This window comes from Bubalus bubalis, chromosome 4 (assembly GCF_019923935.1).
Source record: "Bubalus bubalis isolate 160015118507 breed Murrah chromosome 4, NDDB_SH_1, whole genome shotgun sequence".
NCBI lineage: Eukaryota > Metazoa > Chordata > Mammalia > Artiodactyla > Bovidae > Bubalus > Bubalus bubalis.
In genome coordinates this window covers 66,477,985-66,498,684 of record NC_059160.1, presented here as the reverse complement: position 1 = coordinate 66,498,684, position 20,700 = coordinate 66,477,985, and positions in this window count along the sequence as shown.

The window sequence follows — 20,700 nt, the reverse complement described above, 5'->3', positions numbered from 1 at the left end:
TCATTTGCTAAGTCATGTCTGACTCTTTGCAATGCCACGAACTACAGCAAGCCAAGCTTCCCTGTTCTTCACTATCTCCCTGAATTTGTTCAAACTCATGTCCATTGAGTGGGTGATGCCTCTTTTGCCCCCTTCTCCTCTTGCCTTCAGTCTTTTCCAGCAGGGTCTTTTACAATGAGTTGGCTCTTCACTTCAAGTGGCCAAAGTATTAGAGCTTCAGGTTCAACACCAGTCTTCCAATGAATATTTAGGGTTGATTTCCTTTAGGATGGATTGGTTGGATCTCCTTGCTGTCCAAGAGACTCTCAAGAGTCTTCTCAGCACCACAGTTCAGAAGCATCACTTCTTTGGTGCTCAACCTTTTAAATGGTCCAACTCTCACATCCTTACATGACTACTGGAAAAATCATGTATAGTATAGTATTAGTTGCTTAGTCATGTCCAACTCTTTGTGACCCCATGGACTGTAGCCCTCTAGGCTGCTCTGTCCATGGGATTTTCCAGGCAAGAATTCTGGAGTAGATTGCCATTCCCTTCTCCAGGGATCTTCCTGATCCAGGGATTGACCCCAGGCCTCCTGCATTACAGACAAACTCCTTACCATCTGAGCCTGTCAGGGAAGCACAGCTTTGACTATATGGACCTTTGTCAGCAAAGTAGCGTCTCTGCTTTTTACTACACTGTCTAGGTTTGCCATAGCAATTCTTCCAAGGAGCAAGCGTCTTTTAATTTTGTGGCTCTCTGCATTCGACCCAGGGATCTAACCCAGGTCTCTTGCATTGCAGGCAGATTCTTTACCATCTGGGCTACCAGGGAAGCCCTATGTACTCTGCATATATCTGTGCTCAGGACAAGAAACAACAGTTAGAACTGGACATGGAACAACATGGTTCAAAATTGGGAAAGGAGTACATTAAGGCTGTATATTATCACTCTGCTTATTTAACAGGCACATTCCACGTCCAGTTCTAACTGTTGCTTCTTGTCCTACATACAGATTTCTCAGGAGGCAGGTAATGTGGCCTGATATTCCCCTCTCATTAAGAATATTCCACAGTTTGTTGTGATCAAAGACTTTACCATAGTCAATGAAGCAGAAGTAGATATTTTTTTGAAATTTCCTTGGTTTTTCTATGATGCAGCATATGTTGGCAATTTGATCTCTGGTTCCTCTGCCTTTTCTAAATCCAGCTTGTACATCTGGCAGTTTTGGGTTCACATACTGCTGAAGCCTGGCTTGAAGGATTTTGAGCATTGTCTTGCTAGCATGTGAAATGAGTGCAATTGTACGGTAATTTGAACATTCTTTGGTATGGCCTTTCTTTGGAATTGGAATGAAAGTGGACTTTTTCCCAGTCCTGTGGCCACTGATGAGTTTTCCAATTTGCTGGTACCCTATGTCGAATGCTATGCTGAAAAGATGTTCAAGTAATGGATAACATGTCACCAAGTAAGTAACTATTAGGAGTTACCTATCACCTTTAGCACAGATCGACGTATTTAGGATAGTCCAATGTTACAATTATTATCTTTTTAAAATAAAATGTTATTAACACTGTAATAAGTTTTGCTTAATGTTAAAATTTTTCTTTACCAATCCCATTGCATATTTACCTACTTTTGATTTTTCTAGTCTTTCTAAAGATGTTTTTCCAACATCTACTATTGACTGCTTTGAATTCAGGGCATCTCATGTTAAGCTTGATATACATCATCTTGTCCTTGAAGATTACATTCCAACAGAGAAATACAAAAATTCACTAGTTAACACAAAAATAAATAACTGATAAGATGAAAAAAGGCAACATGATAGAAATTGCAAGGGTGAATATTAGATGTGGCAGAAGAGATAGTTTAGATTAGATGGCTAGAAAACATTTTCTGAGGAAGGGGTGACTATGAAATGGACTTAAATAACAAGGCAGAGTTATTTGAATAGTTCCACTATTCAAAAAGTGGAAGGAAAAGTAATCCAAAAAGTGAAAGGAAAAAAATAACTTGTGAAAAGGTCCTGAATCAGGAATGTGCTTAGAATATTAAAAAAGCTGAGGGACTTCCCTGATGATCCAGTGGTTATAACTCTGCCTTCCAATTAAGGGATGCAGTTTCAATCCCTAGTTGGGGAGCTTAGATTCCACATGCCTTGAGGCCAAAATCCAAAACATAAAATAGAAGCAATGTTGTAACAAATTCAATAAATGGTCCACATCAAAAAAATAAAAGGTGAAAAATTCCAGGTTTAGTGTGAGCGAGCCATGTACTGTGGCTAGAATGTAGCTGGCAAAGGTGAAGCAGAGGGTAGGGATGAATGTTGGATCAAGATAACATCAGAGATGGAGGCAGAAACCAGACCATGTAGTGCCCAGGGAAACTATAAGATGCAATACGTCATTCATGTTAAGTTCAATGGGAATTCATTCAAGTATGCCAAGTGGGGGCCGCAGGTGGGGGCCAGCTCCCCATCATACCCCAATCTCTCTTCATGCAAATCTATAGGCAAATTGAGTAAAAGATGTCCTGCAATTTTCTAAAACATCTTTCCAAATTCCCTAGCCAACCTCCCTTTTTCAGCTAGATTATTATTACAAAGGGATGCCAGTATGGAAATTCTGGAACTGTGATTGATGGAAAGTCATATGGAGTTCTCTATAAGAAAAGCTTGCTCCTATTTGAATTAATATATAGAACTATAGGGATGAAAATTGGGAGTTCTAGACATGCTGCATTTGAGATACATGTTAAATATCCTTGAACTAAGAAGACATGTAAGGCCTCCAGATAAATTTATAAACATGGTGATAGTTTTTAAATAGTGGAGCTAGATGAGATCATCAAGGGAGTGTATTAGTGATGATAAGAATTTGGGGCTCATTCCTGAATCCATTAGTGTTCCTGACTGGAGATTTTAGCTCATCAGCTCTCTTTGACTTAAGCATATAAGAATTAAATGTGATTTGGGGGACTTTCCTGGTGGTCCAGTGGTAAGACTTCACCTTCCAGTACAGGGGTGCTGGTTCGATCCCTGGTCAGGGAGATAAGATTCCACACACCTTGCAATCCAAAAACCAAAACATCAAACAGAAGCAACATTGTAACAAATTTAACAAAAAACTTTAAGGATGGTCCACATTAAAAAAAGGAAAAAGATCTGAAAATACAAAAAACCTGGTTCTGAATCTCTCATCCTCCCATGAGTTTGGATTTTTCATGGGTTCAGAAAACAGAACCCAGGTCCTAGGTCATGGATCTCAACACTAACATTTGGAACTCCTATATTCACAAGTGGATCCCGCCATTCTGTAGATCACCCAGTGCTGGCTTCTGGCTTCCTTGAACATGCTGAGAAGTTATCATTAGACCTCTATTATTGCTATTAAGTTCTTTAATTGAATGCTATTATCTCTTTCTTCTTGCAACTTTAACTGTCCCTTACCACTCTCAGTGAGATAATATCCTATGAAAATACCTGCCATTGGTTAAATTTCTAATTTCTTTGGAAAATCTTTGAATTGTTGAAAGATGATGTTTTTATATTTATTATCAAATCTTGTCTTTAAAGTATTAAGTATCTGTTTGCATGGACAGTTATGATATACTTTTCAAGCCTTTCACTGAAAACACATACTTACAAAGGTTTCTCTAAGATGCGGGCCCAGAGCCTAAGACTCTGCACCAAATGTAATTTGCCCAGACAGACCTATAGCATCAGAGTACCATTTTTTCTCTTGCTGGTCTCTATCCTTTCAATGCTGCCTCCCTCCCCAAGTTTGTATAGGTATTTTGGGACAAGCACACAGCATTGTAGACTTAAATTAAGTTGAAATCAATTATATTTGTTTTCCTTTCCATGAAATTCTACTTTTTTTGTTTTTTGGCTGTACCACATGGTATGCAGGATCTTAGTTCCCCAACCAGGAATTCAGTCCATGTCCCCTGTAGTGGAAGTGCAAAGACTTAACCACTGGACCACCAGGGAAGTCCTGCTTGAACTGCTATTAAGTCTTATTTCTTCTATGTGATATTTCAGTTGCTTTTTCAGACCTAAGCTCACATGTATCAGTCAAGGTTCTTAGACATTAAAAAACAACAACAACAACAAAAAAACAGAACCAATACATTTGTGATTTTGTAAGCAGAAAAAGAATCTATTAAAAGGATTTGGGGTAGCTCACAGTGTCTCTAGTAGGGCCAGAGAACTAGACTTGGAGGCCATGGAGTCAATGCAGTTTCTTGTTTTCGTGAAGTTTGGTTGCAGTGCTAGGTACTGTTTTGAAAAGAATATTCAGCTTCTGTATTGAAAGGTAGTTTCTGCTTGTCAACAAAACTCACAAAGTGGAGAATTTGCCAAATGGAAGTGAAGCTCAGAAGATGAACGAACACAAAGGTTAAAAATATCCACTACTCCACTTTAAAAAAAGTTTGAAATGTAAAAATCTAAAAGTGATATAGAGGCTTTTAAAAAAATGAAAAACATATTGATACAATGTTCTTTATTATCTTCTTATGGTTTGTTGTATAAAATTACCAGTTAATATTAAATATAAAGAAAAATTTGGATCTGTAAATATTAAACTTTTTAAATTAATTAGTGAACACAATAAAATTATGTCAATTTTAAAAAGGAAAATAATGCATGTTAGGAAATTGCTATTTTCAGACATACTATTTTACTATATCTGAGAATTTTTTAATGTTGAAATAGCATAACATTTTAAGATATTAGATACCCTAACATTAAAACAGGATTACTCAGAGTAGGTTCTATTAACTTCTGCATGATGCTTACCTAGGATTTATTAAAATATACATTCTTAAACTCCAGTTGAAATTTAATAATTTATAATCTGGGTTAAGCCACAAGATTATGGAATTTTTAGCAAAGCATATGGGATATTTCATGCACAGTAAAATTTAAGAACTGCAGTACTGTATACTAGTTATGTTTTACCTAACATTTTTGAGAATTTCTTTCCTAAATTATTGCTATAGTTAAACCCAGGCATCATAACTGCTGTACTCTTATTTTGAAAAGAATAAAATGGCAAATCAGTGCCAATTTTATATATTTTAACATTTAATTTAATTTTTTGAGTAGGTAGTACATTTCATAGTTCAAAAAAATCAAAGTAATAGAAAAAGATATAGTTATTGTTCATCCTCCCATTCCTGCTTTCATCCTTTTTATCACTTTTACTAGTTTATTGTGTATGCTACTAGCATTTTTATAGATATATCTTTATTTTCTCTTTTTTCTATCACAAAATATAGCTAACTATACACTGTTCTGTGCTTTAATTTTATCATTTAATATTTCCTGAAGATCTTTTCATGTTTGTGATGTATGTATTATGTGTGTGTGTTAGTTGCTCAGTCAGTTCCAACTCTTTGAGCTCCCATGGACTGTAGCCAGCCAGGATCCTCTGTCCATGGAATTCTCCAGGCAAGAATGCTGGAGTGGTTTGTTATTCCCTCCTCCAGAGGATCTTCCCGATCCAGGGACTGAACCCAGGTCTCCCGCGTTGCAGGAAGGTTACTTTACCACCCGAGCCACCAGGGAAGCCCAACATATGCATTACCACTCTTTAAATATCCTTAACTCTATTTTCAGTCTAAAGGGTTTTCTCTGTGTTATTAAATTAAATTGCTGATGTTTGATAATATTTCACAATATATTATGGCAATAATAAAATAGACTATTAAGGAGTAGATGATCCAGTTAAGAAAGTTGAAGTTGCAGAAAGTTGAAGTTCCAAAGAAACTGGATGGGACTTCCCTGTGGTCCAGTGGTTAGGGATCTGCCTTGCAACACAGGGGACCTGGGCTTAATTCCTGGTCAGGGAGCTAATATCCCGCATGCCGCTGAGCAACTAAGCCCACATATTCTAGAGCCCACAGATCCCAAGTGCTACAACTAAGACCTGAGGTAGCCAAATAAATAAATATTAAAAAAAAAAAAAAGCTGGTTAGTTTTGTTTTTAAGGAAACTGAAGTCTTTCTTTTGTGAAGGAGGGAGTATTAAACTATAAGATAAACAAAAGCAGACAGACAAGAAATTGAGAACATGTTGGAATATTTCTATTGTTAATAATAAAATTTGCAAATGGTAATGATTTACATTGTCTGTTATACAAAAATAAAAGAACTGCTTTTATTTCAAATTTCTGTTTGAAACAATGTATATGTTAATTTTTATTTTATGATTATTATTAAAGTCAATATTTTTTGAATTGTGCTTCCTGGTACTATAAGTTTGAATATTTGAAACTATCATTTTTGTAGATAAATGATTGAGTAACGGCAATTTTCAATGGTTCAACCTAATAATATGTGTTGGGTATTCTTAGTCACTCAGTCGTGTCCAACTCTTTGCAACCCTATGGACTGTAGCCCACCAGGCTCCTCTGTCCATGGGGATTCTCCAGGCAAGAATACTGGAGTTGGTTGCCGTGCCCTCCACCAGAGGATCTTCCCAACCCAAGGACTGAACCCAGTTCTCCCACATTGCAGGTGAATTCTTTACTATCTGAGTCACCAGGGTTTTTTTATTTGAATCTGAGACAAAGTTTCAGCAATAGGGACTGTTAGGCCCAGAGCTCCTTGAAAGGCATTTCAGTCACACATAACCATAGCTACTTGTGCTTAAAGTAGAAAAACAAAACAAAAGAGAACAGACTTAAAGAAACAATAACAACCCACCCTATTTTTCACTTCAGTGTCTGTCAACTCCAATCAGATTTCACCATTTTGGGTTTAGGTCAAAGGTAGATTAAATAAAGATAAATTATTGAGGATGGACAGTTTTCATAGATGTTTGTGCTCATGCTGAAGTATTATATGTGTCTGTGCATTTGAGGCTTTGAAAGGCTCAGGTTTTGTTTGTTATACCCCCATTTATCTTTTTTTAAGCACTCAGTTATGTCTCCTACTGTTACAGCTTGCAAACCCTCCCAAGTACTTTGCATATCACTTTCTCATTATTGATGCCTTTTTTCAGGAGTTCATCAAACATTGCAGGTCTCAACTCAGGTCTCCCACATTGCAGGTGTATTCTTTACCAACTGAGCCGCCAATAGTTCATAACAAAGCTAGGATCAGCATGTGTGGTTCACAAAAACTGTTTACAAACTAAATGAAATTGTGTTGATATCAATTTCTCATGTTTTCTAAATTTTCATACTCTTTTGATATTAGACTGACAATTCTCTTAAAAATGTTTCAATAATCCCATATATGTGAGTATATGGCAAAGTGCCCACTTTTTGACATGCATGTTTGACTCAAACCACTGTTTCCGCTAATTTCACTTTGAGAGATTTGAGCATGCTTAAATGCAAAAAGTCGGACATGACTGAGTGACTGAACTGAACTGAACTGAAAGATGTTTTTCTGGAGAAGCCAATGGCACCCCACTCCAGTACTCTTGCCTGGCAAATCCCATGGATGGAGGAGCCTGGTAGGCTGCAGTCCATGGGGTCGCGAAGAGTTGGACACAACTGAGCGATTTCCCTTTCACTTTTCACTTTCATGCATTGGAGAAGGAATGGCAACCCACTCCAAGGTTCTTGCCTGGAGAATCCCAGAGACGGGGGAGCCTGGTGGGCTGCCGTCTATGGGGTCTCACAGAGTTGGACACGACTAAAGTGACTTAGCAGCAGCAGTAGCAAAGATGTTTTTCAATTTTTTTCTCTCAAGTCTCAAATGAAGTGCTGCATGAGTAAAACATGTTTCCATTCTTTAGATATAAACTTTTACTTTCTCTAGACTTACACTATCAGATAGCAATTTAAATTTAAATTAAATAAAAATTTACTTCCTCAGTTCCAATAGCCAAATCTCAACCACCACTCTGGAGCATCATGTATATGTCATTACTTAAAACAGAATACTGTATTTAGTGAACTGCCAGATGTATTTCAGATGCTTTCACTTAATTATCCCTTTTTAATGGCTCCATCTCAGAAGATCTTTACACTCTATCTTCTCATTCTCAATAATAAAATTACAGGTTGGCAAAGATGGCTCTTCTGTTAGTTTGGCTCCTACGGCTTTCTTTGTCTTTTTGATAGTTCGGCTTTGGAATTTAAAGCTTGGCATATATTTACAAGAAAAAGGAGTTATGTTAAAATGGCATTAAATTGAGGAAAAACTTTGAAAGTGGTAAACTACCTGTACCATGTCAATATTGATGTGCTGTGTGCGCTGAGTCGTTTCGGTTGTGTCTGACTCTTTGCAACCCTATGGACTGTAGCCTGCCAGTCTCTCTGTCCATGGGATTTTCCAGGCAAGAGTACTGGAGTGGGTTGCCATTTTCTTCTCCAGGGGATCTTCCCAACCCAGGGATCGAACCCGGGTTGCAAAAAGCAAAGGAGAAAACGAAAGATATACCCATGTGAATGCAGAGTTCAAAAGAATAGCAAGGAGAGATAAAAAAGCCTTCCTCAGTGATCAGTGTAAAGAAATAGAGGAAAACAATAGAATGGGAAAGACTAAAGACCTCTTCAAGAAAATTAGAGATACCAAGGGAATATTTCATGCAAAAATAGGCTCAATAAAGGACAATAAATGGTTTGGACCTAACAGAAGCAGAAGATATCAGGAAGAGGTGGGAAGAATACACAGAAGAACTGTACAAAAACCATCTTCACAACCCAGATAATCACGATGGTGTGATCACTCACCTAAAGCCTCACATCCTGGCTGGAATGTGAAGTCAAGTTGGCCTTAGGAAGCATCACTACAAACAAAGCTAGTGGAGGTGATGGAATTCCAGTTGAGCTATTTCAAATCCTAAAAGATGATGCTGTGAAAGTGCTGCACTCAATATGCCAGCAAATTTGGAAAACTCAGCAGTGGCCACAGGACTGGAAAAGGTCAGTTTTCATTCCAATCCCAAAGAAAGGCAATGCCAAAAAATGTTCAAACTACCACACAGTTGCAGTCATCTCATACACTAGTAAAGTAATGCTCAAAATTCTCCAAGCCAGGCTTCAGTAATACATGAGCCGTGAACTTCCAGATGTTCAAGCTCGTTTTAGAAAAGTCAGAAGAACCAGAGATCAAATTTCTAACATCTGCTGGATCATCGAAAAAGCAAGAGAGTTCCAGAAAAATATATATTTCTGCTTTATTGATTATGCCAAAGCCTTGACTGTGTGGATAACAATAAACTGTGGAAAATCCTGAAAGAGGTTGGAATGCCAGACCACCTGACCTGCTTCTTGAGAAATCTGTATTCAGGTCAGGAAGCAACAGTTAGAACTGGACATGGAACAACAGACTGGTTCCAAAGTGGGAAAGGAGCATGTGAAGGCTGTATATTGTCACCATGCTTATTTAACTTATACACAAAGTACATCATGAGAAATGCTGGGCTGGAGGAAGCACAAGCTGGAATCAAGATTGCCTGGAGAAATACCAATAACCTCAGATATGCAGATGACATCACCCTTATGGCAGAAAGTGAAGAAGAACTAAAGAGCCTCTTGATGAAAGTGAAAGAGGAGAGTGAAAAAGTTGGCTTTAACTCAACGTTTAAAAAACTAAGATCATGGCATCCGGTCCCATCACTTCATGGCAAATAGATGGGGAAACAGTGGAAACAATGTCAGACTTTATGTTTTGGGGCTCCAAAATCACTGTAGACTGTGACTGCAGCCATGAAATTTAAAGACACTTGCTCCTTGGCAGCAAAGTTATGAGCAACTTAGACAGCATATTAAAAAGCAGAGACTTTACTTTGTCAACAAAGGTCCCTCTAGTCAAGGCTATGGTTTTTCCAGTAGTCATGTAAGGATGTGAGAGTTGGACTGTAAAGAAAGCTGAGTGCTGAAAAATTGATGCTTTTGAACTGTGGTGTTAGAGAAGACTCTAGAGAGTCCCTTGGACTACAAGGCAATCTAACCAATCCATCTTAAAGGAGATCAGTTCTGAATATTCAGTGGATGGACTGATGCTGAAACTCCAATACTTTGGCCACCTGATGTGAAGAACTGACTCACTGGAAAAGACCTTGATGCCAGGAATGACTGAATGTGGGAGGCGAAGGGGACAACAGAGGATGAGATGGCTGGATGGCATCACGGACTCAATGGACATGAGTTTGGGTAAATCCGGGAGTTGGTGATAGACAGGGAGACCTGGCGTGCTGCAGTCCATGGGGTCACAAAGAGTCAGACACAACTGAGTGACTGAACTGACTGACTGATTTATCTGAGACATTCATCTCATCTCTAAGAAATTCTTTCTACATTAAAAATGTGTGACTGTATAGTTTTGGAAATGAGTAACATTTCTGTCTTAGAAGGAATTCCTCTTGTTTTGAAATAGCTACTTAAAAGCTATTTTTTCATAGAGTATAGAAATAATTTTTCATAGTCATTAAATAGAGTATAATTGATTAGCTTTACCTATTCTTAATATTACTGTACCTAATATTTTTTAAATGGATCTTTTACTTTGCTGCTGCTGCTAAGTCACTTCAGTCATGTCCGACTCTATGCGACCCCATAGATGGCAGCCCACCAGGCTCCCCCATCTCTAGGATTCTCCAGGCAAGAACACTGGAGTGGGTTGCCATTTCCTTCTCCAATGCATGAAAGTGAAAAGTGAAAGTGAAGTCTCTGAGTCGTGTCTGACCCTTAGCAACCCCATGGACTGCAGCCTACCAGACTCCTCCATCCATGGGAGTTTCCAGACAAGAGTACTGGAGTGAGGTGCCATTGCCTTCTCCATCTTTTACTTTAGCATAATATAAAAAGTCTCAGTTTATTTCATACTTCCAGTAACTAGATCTCTGCCTCCTCTTCCATAATTAACTCCCCATGAATTTTCCACTTTCTTTGGGACATCAGTCTTCCCTACTCTCAGCTCTATTCACAGCTTCTTTACAGTTTAAGGTACCCAATAAAATCCTCTTTCTCCAGATTCCAACTTATATTTTCCTCATTAAACCCCTACTCTACTTCCTAAAGCCTTACTCTAACTTATCTGGTTCTACTGTAGAGTCTTCAGTTGAGATCTAAGTTTTGTTCTCATCCTACACAATATTAGTCTATCTCTGCTGTTGACTCTCTGACTCAGGAAGGATGATGTCTTCATTGCATCTTTCCTCCAATCTATTTAAAAGCAAAAACAAAAAACTTACTCTACTTGTTCAGATTTTGTTCCTGATAACAAAAACGGAATTGATTCCTGCTCACCTGGCAAGGGAGGTCAGTATTTTCTCCAAAGTATTTGAATTTTTTTGAGAAATCATGACTTCTGCCTCCTACATCAGTTTTTGTGGGTGGATGCCCACTACTACTAATATATATAACCCTCATGTCCATTTCCTGGATGACTTTTTACCCATTCTTCTACTTTCTACTGTTTGGACCTCCACTGGTGTTTACATTTGTAGGGCTCTTAACCCTATTTATAAAGAGTTTGGTCTATTCCACCAGTTACCCAGTGAAAGCTAGGAGAACATGACAAAGTCTTTAACATCTTAGTCTTCAACTGAACACTACTAAGAAAGCATCTGTGGGAAACACAGTGGGTTAAATAGGAAAGATGTCCTACAGTTTCTGTCTGTTTTGTCCTTCCTTTAAGTATTTTGATTTACACATGAAGAAGTTATTAGTATTGGCATTTTTAGTTTTTAATACTTATTAATTTTACATTGAATATACACATTCCAGATTTTGGATTAAAGATAGATTTCTTGTTAAATATCCTACTGGAAATGCTAAATGTTTTCATTCTTCTTTCCCTTAACCCTTCTGTCTACAGCAACATGATAAGAATCAAGTCAATTGTTTGCAAGTAGCTAGACACCCCTGGAGAAGGCAATGGCACCCCACTCCAGTACTCTTGCCTGGAAAATCCCATGGGCAGAGGAGCCTTGTAGGCTGCAGTCCGTGAGGTCGCTAAGAGTCAGACATGACCAAGCGATTTCACTTTCACTTTTCACTTTCACGCATTGGAGAAGGAAATGGCAACCCACTCCAGTGTTCTTGCCTGGAGAATCCCAGGGATGGGGGAGCCTGGTGGGCTTCCGTCTATGGGGTCACACAGAGTCGGACACGACTGAAACGACTTAGCAGCAGCAGCAGCAGCTAGACACCCCATGATTTTTCTCTGCTCATGCATTTTCCTCCAACATTGTCTCCTATTAACTTCCCTTCTGCTCATGTTACTCCAGCTACACTGACTTTCTCCTTGTTACAAAAATTCACCAACGTTATTCCAACCTCAGGTCTTTAGTGTAAGCACTGACTGTAATACTTTCATTACCAGAGCATAATAGTTATATTTGTGTTAATTTATTATCTGGGTATTTGAGGAAAGTAGTGGGCATTTGAAAAAAGGAAAGACCACACCTCAGAAGGACTCTCGCTTCCAAGGTATATTGGACTGTCCATATTTTAAGGTCTAAATCTTCCTTACTATCTAGAAAGGTTAACATCACTTATGAATAATTTACTGAGTGGGAGAAAGAGGGGCAAAATGGATTCTGTTTTAGAAATTGAAAAGAAAGCAGATCTTGGCGGGTATCCCAAAGTAAGAGGAAGAGTTGTTGACGTTTTTATTAGAACCAGCTTCCCCAGGGTAGAGAATCTCTTGAGCAGTGAAACGTCAGAGAAAAATGACTATTGAAAGTGAGCATTGAAGTTTAGTTCATTTCAGTCACTCAGTCATGTCCAACTCTTTCCAACCATATGGACTGCAGCTTGCCAGGATTCCCTGTACTTCCCCAACTCCCAGAGCTTGCTCAAACTCATGTCTATCAAGTTGGTGATGCCATCCAACCATCTCATCCTCTGTCGTCATTTCTCCTCCTGCTTTCAATCTTTCCCAGCATCAGGGTCTTTTCTAAAGAGTCAATTCTTTACATCAGGTGGCCAAGTATTGGAGTTTTAGCTTCAGCATAAGTCCTTCCAAAGAATATTCAGAACTGATTTCCTTTATGATTAACTGATTTGCTCTCCTTGCAGTCCAAGGGACTCTCAAGAGTATTCTCCAACACCACAGTTCAAAACCATCAATTCTTTGGTGCTCAGCTTTCTTTATGGTCCACCTCTTACACCCATACATGACTACTAGAAAAACCATAGCTTTGACTATATGGACCTTTGTTGGCAAAGCAATGTCTCTGTTTTTTAATATGATGTCTAAGTTTGTCATAGGTTTTCTTCCAAGGAGCAAAATTCTTTTAATTTCATGGCTGTAGTTACCATCTACAGTGATTTTAGAGCCCAAGAAAATGAAGTTTTCACTGTTTCCATTGTTTCCCAATTTATTTCCCATGAAATGATGGGATCAGATGCCATGATCTTAGTTTTTTGAATGTTGAGTTTTAAGCTAGCTTTTGCACTCTCCTCTTTCACTTTCATCAAGAGGCTCTTTTGTTCCTCTTCATATTCTGCTATAAGGGTACTGTCATCTGCATATCTGGGATAATTGATATTTCTCCCAGCAACCTTGATTCCAGCTTGTGATTCATCAAGGCCAGAATTTCACATGATGTACTCTGCATATAAGTTAAATAAGCAGGGTGATAATATTCAGCCTTGATGCACTCCTTTCCCAATTTGGAGCCAGTCTTTTGTTCCATGTCCAATTCTAACTGTTGCTTCTTGACCTGTATACATATTTCCCAGGAGGCAGGTAAGATGGTCTTGTATTCCCATCTCTTGAAGAATTTTCCACAGTTTGTTGTGATCCACACAGTCAAAAGGCTTAGTTTAGTCAATGAAGCAGAAGTAGATGGTCTTCTGCAATTCTCTTGCTTTTTCTATGATCCAGCAGATGCTGGCAATTTGACCTCTGGTTCCTCTGGCTTTTCGAAATCCAGCTTGAACATCTGCAATTTCTCAGTTCACATACTGTTGAAACCTAGCTTGGAGAATTTTGAGCATTACTTTGCTAGTGTGTTAGATGAGTGCAATTGTGCAGTAGTTTGAACATTTTTTGGCATTGCCTTTCTTTGGGATTAGCCACCTCTGAGTGTTCCAAATTTGCTGGCATATTGAGTGCAGTACTTTCACAGCATTGTCTTTCAGGATTTGAAATAGCTCCACTGGAATTCCATCACCTCCACTGATTTTGTTCATAGTGATGCTTCTGAAAAGCATCTGGAAAAGATAAAGTATTAAGGGCCAGAGTAGTGGTCAGCCTGGGTTGAACAGAGTAGAAATTGAGAGGGTCCATTTTTTGAAGTATCCTCCAGAGAAGAACTCCTTACAATGAAACTGAGGAAAATATGACTTTACTGCAGTGGAAACAGTGTCATTGGAGAGACAGCAGAAGACCAACATACTACAGCAGGGCTGTGGGGCAGAAATGAGCTAAGGCAGGCTTAGCAGATGTGGGCTCACTTTTCTCTGCCCAAGAATGGAAGTCCTTTGAGAATCCACTTTGTATTATCTAGGTCTTTGTGTTACTTGGATGGTCAAAGGGTGGCTGCTAACCAGCATGTGGTCACTGGCCTTTATCCTTGAAAGGAGTGTGTTATTCAAGCTGGTTCTAATCAGATGTGGACAAATAAAAGTTATGAGAGTCCTTCCACCCCATGTGAGGAGCAAATGTAAATAACCAATTGATTGAGACACCTTGTTGGAGGAGGTCATTTGAGAAGTTGTGAGGATTGCTTGTTGACCCTCTAGCTGGACCCATGCAATCAGAGGCTCCTTGTGCCCTCTCCTGTCCTTGGAGTGTATTCTGCCTTTTGTTCCATGGTGGGAATAATTTTCAAGGGCAACTCCATGGACATGAGTTTTAGCAAACTCTGGGAGATAATGAAGGACAGGGAATCCTGGTGTGCTGCAGTCCACAGGATCACAGAGTTGGATATGACTGAGTGAATAACAGCCTTGAGAGAGATGTGCTGCTGAGACCATATGGACAGTACACATGAATGAATCCAGTCAAGGTCTCTATACAGCCTTTAAGATTCTGACAATGGGTGTAGAGAACCACATTCCCTGTGGTTGCCCAAGACAAGCCCTGTATGTAAATCCCCTTGCTTATCAAGTCTGCCACCTACCAATCTGGAACAGTCTGCCCCATGTTTTGGTGTCTCCTTACCTTCCATGTGGCTTCCCTGGTGGCTCAGATGGTAAAGAATTCACTTCTAATGAAGGAGACCCAGGTTCAATCCCTGGGTTGGGAAGGTCCCCTGGAGAAGAGGATGGCTACCTATGCCAATATTCTGGCCTGGGAAATCCCATGGACAGAGGAGCCTGATGGGCTACCGTCCATGGGATTGCAGAGTTGGACACGACTGAGTGATTAACACTTTTGCTTTCACACTTAACATTCTGTATGTGGGGCCAGTTTCACATTTCACATGGAAAGAGCCCAAGATTTGGAGCCAACACAACTACATCCTAGGGAGGCCAGAGATCCCTTTCTTTCTAGTATATACTGTAAGCAATTTATGTCTTTGCCTTTGTTGTTGTTTATATGTTATACTACTAAATATTTTCTTTGGGTGAAGAGTGCTTTTCCTAAATATGGGAAATGGTCTTTACTCATGGCTATGAAATTGTGCTGTAATTAGCTTGGCCATCACACAGAACCTTGATTTTCTGTAATGAGAACCTACTATGTTCATACTATCAGTTGTCAGCAAATAAGGTTAACTTCTGCTGATGAACAGCAATGTCTCACAGGACTATCACTGTCTTATCAAAAGTCAAAAATTCATGAGTGAACCAATATAATATTAAATGCATTTGCTATGCAACTTGGTAAGCTTGATAATCTTTGCTAAAAGATCAATATTTGGGGGTCTTCTCTGTTAATAAGCATCATGAAATTTTGATTGAAAAGCATGTATAAGACTATTAAAAAAGTTTGCATTTGAATTGAAATGTGTACACTCCAACAGCTGGAACAATGGGAAAAAGTCAGTTTCCTCTAGGGGTTAAAATAGAAAATTATTTACCAAGAAGATATCAAACAGGCAAATGATAGTTAAAGATCTATCTTACTAATTATAAGCACTATTTTAGAAGACTCATTTCTACACATTCCCTTTAACATGATCAGTATTCACGCTTTTTCATAAACTACACAAGTGTGGCTATAGGAAGGCAAAAGTAATTTGATGTCCTGCTGTTTCAGGTTTGATATGAATGGGGATATGGAAATTTTATAGCATTAAAGACGATTTGCTGCTTCTATCATAGCAGTCTTGGTCAGTATGAATCTTGATATTAACAGTTTCAGCTTCCTTTGTGATATATAACAAGTTCATTGGAAGATATGCTCTAAAGGTATAAATCATAAGTCACAGAGATGACAATCTGACTCCACATCTCACTCTTTTTAAAGGATCATATGTCTCTATTTTAGTATCTCCATGCATACCACCTACATGTGCCTACCAGCTCCATTACCCTCCACCTACTTGAACAATAGGCTTGAATGCTTATAGAACCACTCAGCCAGCCTAACAGTAGGAAAAAATGCCTTATGGTCTTTGGATTTTACCTTATAATATTCATTTTAAAATAAAAAGTGTTATAATATTCATTAGATGCGTGATAATGCTACCACAGTAGCAATAAATGAATAAGGTAGACTTGATTTGTAACTTATGGTAGCATTCGTAAGATAGGGATTGTGGTGGTTGCAACACAATTTATTACATATAATGCAGAAAAAAGTGGCCATAACAACATTCTGACTTCCACGTCTAGGGAAAATAATGCTTCTGAGCTGCCATTTGTAACTTATGTTGGCACCAGTCACATTGGAAGCACATGAATTATATGTTACAATTCCTGAGCAATAGGTGGGTAATCAGTTTCCAGCTTGTTCAAAAGAGTTGTCTAATTCTTTGTCTCTTCCTACTGATAAATCCATCTTCTAGTTTTGTGTTTGCATCTGTCTAAGAACCACTTAGACAGAAGTGCTTCAAGTCAGACATGTCTGGGTGACTGAACATCAACACAACAAAGAAGCAAAGAGGGGTCACTGAGGTTGCATCTCCCAACCAGAGTAGGAATGCTCTCTCCCTTTCTCTCTCCTTCCCCCTCTTAGAAAGAGGATTTCTCTTTGTCCTTCATTTTTTTTTTTCCCCAACTGTGGGGGTTAACCCCACCATTAGCTGTATAGAAAATGCCAGCTTCTTCATTCTGCCACCACTCCTTCAAAGGAGGCTGATATATTAATAACAGGATATGGACTGACAGAGAAAGAAGTATTGTTTTAGTTAAGTGTCCAGAATGCCTACTGGTGCTTACTGCTTGATCAATAAATTGTCTCACTCAGTAATGAGCATTGTGTTAGATCTGGAGATATTACAACTGGACTAAGAAAGCTCTACACATATATCTGTTGAGGCCTGGAAAGATGAAACTGATCCTTGGCCAAGATAAGGATAAGATGTATTAATTAGTGATTCATAATGTGATGTTTAAACTCCAGACTTCCCTGGAGATGCCTGGTGCAAGCTTGTGTATATTGTATAGAAACATCTCTATTGACGCTTTGTACCTGCATTAATTAGTTATGCAGCCTGGCTCTAATTTTACCTGAGTGGCAAATTATGAAAGACCCTGCTTTCTAGCCTGAGTAAACTTTTACCTTAAATCAGGGTACTTGGTACATAACTTGGCAGTTTATAATCTGAAAACAAAGTACATTCTATGTCACTGAGAAAGAACCTGGGGGCTAGAAGCCCTGGATGATTGCCTGCACTTTCTTCTCTTGTACCACATCCTTTACTTCAACAAAGGCTTATATAGTACACCTGGAAGTGCTCTGTGTGTTTTTCAGTAATCTGATTCTATGTAATCAATGCAAGCACATTCTGTAGGATTCTTTTAAGAAAAGTCCACAGAACTTATTTTCCAGTCACTGACAGTTGAAATATAGTCCTACACTTGAGGTATTGCAGGTTTGGTTTCAGAACACTGCAATAAAGCAAGTCATACAAACTCTTTGGTTTCCCAGTACATATAAATTTATGTTTACATTATGTTATAGCCTACTAAGTAGTATTATGTCTGAAAAAAACTACATACCTTAATTTAAAACTACTTTATTACTAAAAAATGCTAAGCATCATCTCAGCCTTCAGTAAGTCCTAATCTTTTTCCAACTGAAACATGGAAGATCATTGATCACAAATCATCATAGCAAATATAATAATAATGAAAAAGTTTGAAATATTGCAAGAATTATCAAAATATGATAGATGAAATGTTGTTGCTGAAACACAAAAGATGCCGGGATTCTTGGCCTCTGGAGGAGAAGAATTCAATCCAGGGCCAGAGACGAGGCTTGATTGCTCAGATCTTTTGTGTAGTAAAGTTTTATTAAAGTATAAAAGAGATGGAGAAAGATTCTGACATAGACATCAGAAGGGGGCAGAAAGAGTGCCCCCTCGCTAGTGTTAGCAATGGAGTTATGTACTTTTTAATTTGTTATTACAATGAATCAAAAGAATGTCTGGCAGTTGTAAAGCCCTTACTAGACCCACTCCCATAATTTGCATTTTAAGATTACAGGATTAGCCAGAAGGTTTTCTCCAGAAGCTGTCCTCAAGCAGTATACATCATTGTTACATAATCCTAAGGAATGTAGAGAAAAAAAAAAGTTGGTCCTTTCCTCCTCCTTGAGAATTCGAAACCCCTCTCTCCTTGGGGATCCCCAGACTTCTTATCAACCTGCCTAGGAATGGACTCTCTCACTGAGACACAAAGTCAGAAAAAATGCTATTGGAAAAAATGCTGCCTATAGACTTAATTGGAGCAGGGTTGCCACAAACTTTAAATTTGTGAAAACAACACAAAAAACAAAACAAACAAAACCAGTATCTGAGAGAGCAATAAAGTGAAGCCAAATAGGGTGATGCGTTAGTCACTTGTATATGAACATTGTCATCAAAAGATTTGTTCACTAAGAAAAGGGTGATATTTTTTTCTATATTTACCTCTCATTTTACTTTTTTACTATTTGCAATATGACAATTATATTAATAGCATTGTTTTTCAAATTAAACACAAATAAACAGATATGCATAACAGCATATATATTAAAATAGCATATACATATGTACCTATATATGTATATGGCCAACATGATATAGTAGTTTCTGGATCAGAATTCTAGTTCTAACATTTATAGGTTGTGAGATCTTAGTCACCTCATGTTGTCTATCTGCCTCAGTTTCCTCATCTTTAAAGTGCGGACAGTTAACAGTCTGTGATTAAGTTAGCATGCATGTCTTACAATAAGTGATCAGTTAGTGTTAGCCATTACCGTTAGTGTTCTTAATATTATTGATTCTATTATGTGTACCTAAAGCATAAAATGGACAAAAATATATTGAAAAGGAATTGGAACTATTCTCCATAAATTAGAGATTTTGCACACCAGGAGTAAGTTTCAAAGCCATATAACTTTCATGTTTTAACATTTGTATTCAACAATTTCAAGTCCATTATCACAATAACAGCACAAAAGTAAGCATGTAAATATATTCTTTCAATTGTGAATCTCCTTGTTGCTTGATCATGTAAAATTCTATTTGATAGAGAATGCTGTGAACTATAGTCTCTTGTATAAAGATTAGTGTTAGTATTAAGTTGTTTTTTGGTTTCAGGGTAAAATGATGCTCTATTAATAACTAGTTGTCTTCTACAGCACATCATTAGAGTAAAGATGAGTGAATGGTGATAAAACTACTGCAATGTGATAATCACCAAGCCTGGACTAGTTCAACACCTGAGGGTTTCGATTTCTTGATAAATCAATCTCTAAGATTCAGTTCATTCACAGTGTGACACTACTTACCTGTTCAGAGTACATCACTTTTGTCCTCCAGTTTTCATATTGGCTTCCTGTCAGGGTTTGAATTGATTTTAAAGTTTTATTGTTGACATTTAAAGCACTTAATGGCCTGATACCTCCTTATATTAATGATTTGCTTATCCCCATTGGGCAAGAAAAAATTTTGAGATCTTCTTCGGGTAGCTGGATGTCATTCTTAAATGTCACCTTGAGATTCAGAGTGCAAAGGCTTTTTTGTCTTTTGCTCATGTTCTTTTTGAGATCAGATAAGACGTTAGAAAGAAAATAACATATCTTTTCTAAAGATAAGTGGAGCATCATGGTAAAATATATTGAGAACTTGATTTTTCAAATTAATGTATATTTTCAAATTCTCAAATAAGATTTGTAACAGATCAAATTCCCCAAAAAAGCTACAATAAAAATTAAATATATGAAATGTGAAAATTATTAAAATAGTAGTCATATTATTTTTTAAGCTTGGGAAACCAATACTATGTTCCTGAATGAAATAATATTTTACTTGTTCTAATCTATTACAGTAAACATTGTAATTTTATTTTTAAAGTTAACCTCTTAAGGTACAATTTTTTAATATTCTAAGATATTTGTGATGAATTTCATGAATGGAAAGTTTAAAGTCTTTTATAAACCATTATAAATAGCCTTTTTGTATTCAATGTTTAATTATGAAGACTAGGTTATGCTATGTGTTTGTGTTAGATAGCTTTAGTTAATTATTAATGCCAAGAGCAATCTAGTTTGGGGGGCAGAAGATAACACTTTTATGTAAGTGTAAAGTGTTAGAAGGGAATGGCTCCCCACTCCACTATTCTTGCCTGGAGAATCCCATGGACAGAGGAGCCTGATGGGCTACAGTCCATGGGGTCGCAAAGAGTTGGACATGACTGAGTG